Below are 8,713 nucleotides of genomic sequence, written 5' to 3'. Positions count from 1 at the left end.
AAAATATCTTTCGATTGTAGGAATAAAATCTTTCTTTCCTCAAACAACCTTTTATTTGTTTAATCGTATAATTAGAAATAATTTTAAGACTTACTCAGATGATAATTGTGTATTCTGTTGTGGCATTTTTCTCATCATGGAGGACATATATACATAGAATTAAGCTAATAATTGCAAGACACTGAAGCCCAAATTGCCTCTGGTGGAAGTTTGGCGCCAGTGTTCGCCAGCAGAACCACCATCAGTGTGTGAATGGGTCTGTGACTGTAAAGTGCCTTGGGCCTTCGAGGAAGGTAGAAAAGCGCCATACAAGTATACGTCATCTACCCATCTTTGCAAAAGTTTGGATGTTTTTTTTTTTGTGGTTGGAACACAGACATGTTGCAGAAACTGGTTTTAGGTTGACGTCATGAAATGGGCAACACTCACATGGAGTGAAAGGCGGAGCCTCAGAGATCGAGTTGTCTAACTCCAGGCTCGCACTGCATCTGGTCCGGATGCCGAAGCGGTTTAGCCACACCAGATGACTCACATTAGCTGTGAACGTCTGCGGTGCTGCTGCAGCTACATGCTCAGCTAGCTCATGTCGGTTCACGCAATAACCCACCATTTATATAGGAAATACTAATAAACAAACCCTCATTCCGCCGTGATTTGGAATTATAATAACAACACTTCTTTTTCTGCGTGACTCATCTTGATACAACGGGTAAACACAGAATTTTTAATAATACTTTTGTCTTATGTAGGCTGAAATTAGCATATTTGACTACACGTATTGTGTACCAAGTAGGGGAGATGATGTAATCTTTACGACACAATGAAAACAGGCAGAAAATAGGTTTTATTTTGAGAAAATAAGCAGATGCACTTTATACTTACTAGCATGATTTCTGGTTTAGAGCCTGAATAGTCCCAACTTTACCGGCTTGACCCTGGTGTACAGCAAAAATTTGAAGCCAATGAAATGGGTATGGAGCGTCAGAAAAGCTGGAGTGCAGAGGCTGGACTTGAGTAGATGCAGCGTGAAGGCCCCTCACACTTTTCAAGTTACATAAAGATGCACCGGATGCAGTGTGAGCCCGGGTTAAGGTAAATGACTAATTTCCTTAAAAAAAGTTCTTTAGTGTCCCAAAAGTACTAGCTTTCCAGTAATGTTAGGTTAGAAGTGTAAAGTAGCAGATGAGCACATAAACAGATGGATGATGGGAAAAGGGGCTAAACTTACTTTGCGTCAACAGTGCTGCCCACAACTCTAATGCTCCTGTTGCTCTACTGAAACTATATCCATCAAAACGACACTTTTTTTTTTTTGGTTTTGGCTAAAAACGACATAATTGTGATAAAAAACCACTTGGAAAGTATTTAAAATAGATCCAAAGATAATTGGAGAGGTTCTTTAATGGGATTTTAATACGATTAGGTGCAAACTTAAACTGCCATTTAATATTGTTTATTTTGTGGGAAAGTGTTAACCCCCGTAAATGATATATATTCAGATAATTTAATCTAAATTATGTCTAAAATCCTGTTAAAGATGTCACATCCTCTCCAGCACAACAAGCTCCAAACACTGAAGGAAAAAGTGAACATGTGGATAGTTAAAGGGTCACCAAACAGGGAAGTTGGATCCTGACTCCACCCACAACCGAAATGTGAAACTCCAGTCTGAGGGGTGGGGCTTGGGAACAGGACTGTTATCATTACTGGAGCTGCAGATCATGACGTGCGACTTAAATGGTTTGACCAATCACGAAACTCAAATGTAATACCAAGATTCAACCTGTAGGAGGCAGCACACGGTTTTGACTATATTTTCAAGAATTAAATATGTTTCTTTTAATTTGTCAAAAATGTGGCAACGACCAACAGACAGCACTTTTAAAGCCCCATTTATAGAGGTCAACAGCCGAAAAAATTTGATTTAGGGTTTGGTCACCCTTTAACAGAGAAACACTCCTTTGTAATCTCCAGCATGAAAGAGCCCAGAATTTAAGCCTCTTATTCGTGCAGGTACTGCAATATATTTTAAGCAACAAGATATAAATTATTTAGATTTTATTTTGAGTATGGTGTAGTTCTGGAATAATTCCAATGACTGTCAACTTAACTTTGCTCTAAGAAAAAATGCCCAAAATAACCCCTAAAATGTGTTTTTGTTTTAGAATCTGAGCAGTTAACTTCACAACTTGAACTTTTTTTTTTTTTTTTACACATGACAATTTTTAATTATCAGTCATTGCAAGAGTGAATAAAGCACAAAGAAGTGCTGTTTGAATTTGTTTACCAAAAGAGATAAATAAGTGAGGAAAAAAAGCGATATTTCATTCAAATGTGCCCAAGCCCACAGCATCCCTTCTCCATTCCTGCTGAGCACGCAGGCTTTGTCAGTGACAGCCTGGAACAAGAAAGAGGTTAAGGTCCCAGCTTGTTCTTGTCACACATCAGGAGGCAGCTGATGTGAAACACGCTTTGCTAAATTAGAATTTATTCAGATTAGGTCTCTACTGATGAGCTGATTTTGTAAATCTGCACTTTTTGTCCCTGTAGAACAAATGTTCTTAACTCCTGGAAAATTCATGTTTTTCTTTTTTTCCCCTCAACAAACCATACTGTCTTATAACTTCTAGAAACAGCTCGTGTCAAACTTGAGTTGATCTGTAGTACTTTGATGATCTTCTGTAACCCATTTCTTAAAAATAGCCTGGGCAAAACCTTTGGAGTGGGTGGAGATGGGATTGATTTATTAATCCAATCAGACCAAAGTAGGACACTAAATGCATTTGCCCCTCTTCAAATCAGCTAGAATAGCACTTGAAGATGAGACAATTTTGCCTAATTTCTTATCTTTCTTCATAATCTCTACAATCAGAGATGGAGCAGGGATAGCCGCCGCAGCTTTGATGTTGGCTGCGATTGATTCGTTCGTCCGTGCCCCCCACAAATGTACGACTTCCCCGCGAAAAATTCCCTGTAATCTCATTCGGCTGCTACAACATTGATTTTTGTATTTGCACAAACAATCCTGTTCACAGTGAAGACATGCACTGTGATTTTTACCCCTCTGCGCAGAATGGAGTTTAGCATGATCTCAAGCATGCTCGCTCACTGCTGGGAGTCTTAACAGGCTTTTCTCTGTGGCATGTGAGATAAAACCATGCTGTGGATGAACAAAACATAAAATAACTGGGTCAAAAATAGGGAGCTTTGGTGAAAAAAAAGAAGAAAGAATGTATATTTCAAAAGTCTATTTTTAGGTAATCTTATTCAGGTTTTCCTTTTTTTTGTTAAAATTACGACCCTATTAGTTGTCGGGGTCAAAAATAGCAAAATGAACAGGAGTGCTTTGCAGAACGGCTTCTGGAGATTGTTGATTGATTACTACACAATTACTGCTGAAAGCAGCAGGGCCCCTCCTCCTAATCACTGCTTTCCTTGCTAAAAGGAGATTATCACATAGGAGCTGCTTGTTAGAGCCACTTCCTCCCTGAAAATCAATAAAAAATTACTTGAGAAAATGTAAGCATACATCAGAAAAGTCTCCGCTGAATCCTTGGCTTGCTTTGTGCGTGTACAGACAGGCGGAGTATATTATTGTCAGCATGCGTGGGTGTTTGTGTGCCTCCTGTGGCAGCGAAGCTGACCCCCTCTGAGATTCTGGCCTCAAACCATGTCTAATTAAAGCAGCTTTTCAATGCAGACGCTTTGGAAGTTAAGGTCCCTTCAACAATTAAGCTCAGGATTTCTCGTTTGGTCTCAAGTGAAGAGAAAAGGCACATCCAGAGGGGTTGATTATCCCCCACCCTGCCTCTGCCCATTATTGAATTCACTCCTCTAATGGAACCCTATATATACTGAGCAGGGGGAGCCAGTCAGATGGGCACACAATCAAGCCCGCCAGTGACACGGGGAGAAATGGGACTGCAAATGCACAGGGATTATATTTGACGGTGAGGCACCAAAGTGTTGAGAGGTTCTTGTCGTGATGGTCTAATGGAAGCAGGATGGAGAGATGATCACATGTGGGGGAGATAAGAAATGAAGTTCCAATGTGGTGCAGTTACTCTGACACAAAAAAATGTGTTCAGAAACTAAAATAAACTGTTATTAATGACTATGTGTGGGGGCTTCTTTAGAGCATTTTTGTCTTTTACTAACTAGTTTAGTGTTATTATGTCTGAATTGGTGCTTCTTTATTATTTAAAATATTCACGTGTTCAGCTTATTTAAAACAATATGTATAGTATTCCTGAACAAAAACCTCTGATTGTTGTTTATAAGTTTTTCATATTTTCACTTGTTTTAATTATTCTATTTAAAGTCCCTCTTCAATGAAAATCACGTATTTTGAGTTTTTAAAATGTATGTGTGGCATTTTTCTTATGAAAGAGAACAAATGTAGTAAGAAACCTTTTTAATTTTGCATTTCTCCTTTTAAATCACTGTCAATCAAACCGTTGCAAAGACGTTCTGTTTGAATTAATGAGCCGTTGTGATGTCACAATGTCAGGGTCCGAGAGCGCAAGTGCTAGCTCCCTGATCTGCGTGATCGCACTGTGGCTGGAGGACCAGTCGCCCTCCCCTCCATGCTGCTGGAGGCGTGGCCACGGCCCGCCCCAAGGGGGTGTGCCGCTTCCCAGTTCAGCGCTAGTAGCCACGCCCACCCAGACGAGATTTTGGAAACAGAGGCTTCAGATCAACATGAAAAGTAGCTTTTTAAACCTTTTAGGTCGTGAGATGTTGGTTAAAAATGTTAGAAGTATAATTAAAATGATACTGGGAATGTTTTTTAATAAAAAAATGTAATTGGGATAAGAAGTTAGAAATATTTACTTTTTTCCCAGTTATTTTTTTTTTTTATCGTTAAACATTATGATTTATTTTTGCATCATAGTCACTTGTTTCTTTTGGTTTGTTGACTGTTTTTCACTTTTTATTTTATTTCAAGAAGTTTCTACTTTAATAAACAATTTTCCATTTAATTGAAAATATGTCCTAATTTTGTTTTTATGTTCATCAAGTACTTAAAAAAGGGAAATTTAGAAAAAAAAAATTACAGCAAATAAAAAAAAAATATTTTTAAAGTTTGTGTGACATTCGGTGGATTTACGAAAAATATTGATACTGGTATTGATATTTGCCTGGTATCGGAGTGGGATCGATACCCTCAGTATACACTCTATTGTGAGGAATCCACTTGCAGACAAATAGAACCTTTAATGTTTTTGTTTTCCTCATATGAGCTGAATCCAAACTGTATAGCTGGATAGCTCTGATATACTTTGTAGCACTAATAATGTTGTGTAGGCGTTGTGAGGGTCTGTAAGCTAGTGGGAGAGTGTGTAAAGAAAGGGATGATGGGAAACGAAAGAGGCCTCACTCCGATCTGACAGTCCCGCCCACAACTTAGAGGGAAATTTCCAATGAATTACTGTGGCTCTGCAGAAAACAACGCTTTTTAAATTGTTTTTATTTTGGCTAAAATGGCCTAATTATAATTAAAAGAACACTGAAACTTTTAAAAAAGATCAAAAGATGATTGGAATCGGACTTTGAGCAACTCAGGACAAAAACGTCCAATAACATACCTGTCAAACTTTCAATTACATAACCCAGAAGTATAAATCCCAGATATTGCATTGTTGTCATGGCAACATAGCTCCATGAACTGAATAGATCTTGTTGAGCTCCTGACCTCTTAGCTGGTCATAGTCAGTCTGCCAATCTGGTACGAAGCAGAAGTTGTTCGCTTGGCACAAAAGTAACAATCTTCCTCATTTTCTATTTTAGGGTTACATTTCTTTTCATCTGTTCTTTTGAAGGAGCATCAAACAGCCCCATGCAGAATGATAGTTTCCAGTGACACTGCGTTACCCTCTTTGCAGTGACCACTGTGGTTTGATATTTCAGAACTAATTAGAACATTTTGTAAACTTCTGTTTGTACAAACATTAAGTACAAGATTTTTAAGAATAAAATGAAGAATTCCAGGAAAGAAGATAATCAAACCAGGCAGAATGAGGTTTTATGCATTTGGTTTTACAATTCCTGAGCCTCAATAAGCTCATGTTTTAAATAACTCAGAATGTGGTGAGCATGTTTCGTCTTTCGGCAAGTGTGAGCCTCAGATAGAGACAGATACGGCCTCCATTAGAGGTAGTATTCAAAGGCATCTCACTCTTTAATGGACTTCTCTCGCCTGGCCAGACCAATCTTATCCTCACAGGCCCAGTTAACCAGCCTGTGTTTGGTTTCCTTTAGGTGTGAAACTGCCTAAAACCTCAGAGAGACCTCAGAGGCCGCCCGCCGAGGGCGCCGGGAGGCACTGATGTGCCGTCAGCTCTAAAACAACCGTTCAAACCTCGGCTAGAACGACTACCAAGAGGCTAACTAAATACTTGTTACAGAGACAACAAAGACATTAAAATTAGATTTTTTTTGTGAAGAAAGTAATTCTTTAAAAAAGTTTTTCTTTGTTGTGGTGTGAACAAAGTGCTTTCCCATCAGTACATTTACATAACATCAGCCTGCATGGGGCATGAAGGCCCGTCAAAGGCTGGGGGATGAAGCTACTAATAGTGAAAACAACACATATAATTATCTTCTTTTCTTAAGACTCTAAAATCGTGCATCTTTAAAGACATATTCTAGTGAAAATCATGATTTTGTCACATTTTTTCTAATGATGGAGGATACATATTAAGGAAATTGAGCTTAAACAGAGTTTCTCTTTGTCATTGTTAATTTAAAAATTGCTTTGCAAAAGCACGGTGTGAGGTAGAAGCTACTACGGCAAGCCACAAGCTCCATGCTCTGCTACATTCTGATGAATCCACTTGCAGACGACTGGATCCGTGTCTTCATTTTCTTCATCAGAGCTGGCATCTGTTTCAAAACTGTACAGCTGCAAAGCTCCAGTGTTGCTCGTCATATTTGTTGCACTGGTAATGTTAGGTTGGGGTTTTGAAGGGCTGTTGGCCAGTTTGAGTGCATGTAAACTAAGGCATGATGGGAAATGAGGGCAGGCTTACTCTGTTAACGACCCTGCCCACAACTTGGAGGAAAAAAATTCGCATGAACTCCTGCTGCTCCGTAGAAACTGTCCTAAAAATGACACAGTTCTTTTTTTTAATTCAGCTTTAAAAAATGATTATATACAATGGAATATAAGGGTCAGTTTACAAACATTTTTCATTTTAAATTACGACATTAAATCTTGTCAATTTACAAGAAAAAGTTGTAACTGTTGAATTATGAGGATAAAGTTGTATATTTATGACTTTAAAAGTAATGGGATAAATTTCTGACTATTTTCTCGCAAACTTACAAGAAAAAAACGTGTAAATTTACTAAGTTAAAAGTTGTACATTTTCAGAGAAAAAAACTTGACAAAATTTAAAGTAAAAAATTTACAAGAAAAAAACTTTTGAATTTACAAAATTACAAGTAGTACACTTTCACAAAAAAAACTCTTGAATTCACGAAATTAAAATTCGTAAATTTACTAAATTAAAAGTTGTAAATGTACAAAAAAATCGTACATTTACGGAATTAAAAGTCGTGAGTTTACAAAATTTAAAGTCGTAAATTTTCAGAAAAAAAAAATCTTGAATTCACGAAACTAAAAGTTGTAAATTTACAGAATTAAAAGTTGTAAATTTACACCCCCCCAAAAATCGTAAATTTACGGAATTAAAAGTCGTAAACTTGCAAAATTAAAAGTCGTAAATTTTTAGAAGAAAAAAAAAAAAACGTTAGAATTCATAAAACTAAAAGTCGTAAATTTACGAAATTAAAATTTGTAAATTTACAAAAAATAAATAAATAAATTTACGGAATTAAAAGTCGTAAATTTACTAAATTAAAAGTCTAAAATTTGTTAGAAAAAAAACAAAGTTGTCTGTTTATCAGAGCCATGCTTGGAAATGAAAGACATGGAGCATCTTGTGAAGCTTTATTCTATGATTAGGGCTAGTTTACAAGCACAAAAAATGTTTTTTTTAAATTGCGACTTAAAATCTCGAAATTTTACGAGAAAAAAAGTTGAAACTGTTAAATTACAAAAATAAAGTCCTATATTTGTGGCTTTAAAAGTCATAGACTAAATTTACTAAATTTAAAGTTGTAAATTTACGAGATAAAAACTCATAATATTACTTTTTTTGTGTTCGCTCTAATACTTGTAATTACAAGACCACTGGAAACACTTTTAGGACGGATCAAAAAAAGACCATAGAGGGACTTTAGGGCTGGTTTTAGATTGTTTAGAAATATAAGGCTTGTAACAAGAACACATTGGTAAAATCTGCTAATCGATAGTTAGTTTTCTCTCTAAAGGAAGGTTCTGAACTGCACAAAATGATCCAAAAATGCTTTCAGCTAACTGGAACAGGTGGAATTTGCCAAAGAATAGTCAGTTCTTTTATCATCGAAGGAGCAACATTTTGTCAAACTTTTTAACATTACCTTCAACTCATCTACTCAAGTAAATCAATGACTTTGCATGCATTCTTGAAACGACTCCCTGACACTCAATGAAAGGACTTAAAAAGCAAAAGAAAAACTTTTAAACATGGTTCAGTCCAAGGATTCCAAGGATTTCCTTTCATTCTGCACGCCTAACATTTACAGATAACACTCACACAAAAACGAAAAATATAAAACTTTATAAACTTTATAAAACTACAGAAGACTTCCAACATGCAAAGTATAC

This window comes from Oryzias melastigma, linkage group LG21 (assembly GCF_002922805.2).
Source record: "Oryzias melastigma strain HK-1 linkage group LG21, ASM292280v2, whole genome shotgun sequence".
Classification (NCBI taxonomy): Eukaryota; Metazoa; Chordata; class Actinopteri; order Beloniformes; family Adrianichthyidae; genus Oryzias; species Oryzias melastigma.
Note: the sequence above shows the minus strand (reverse complement) of the source record.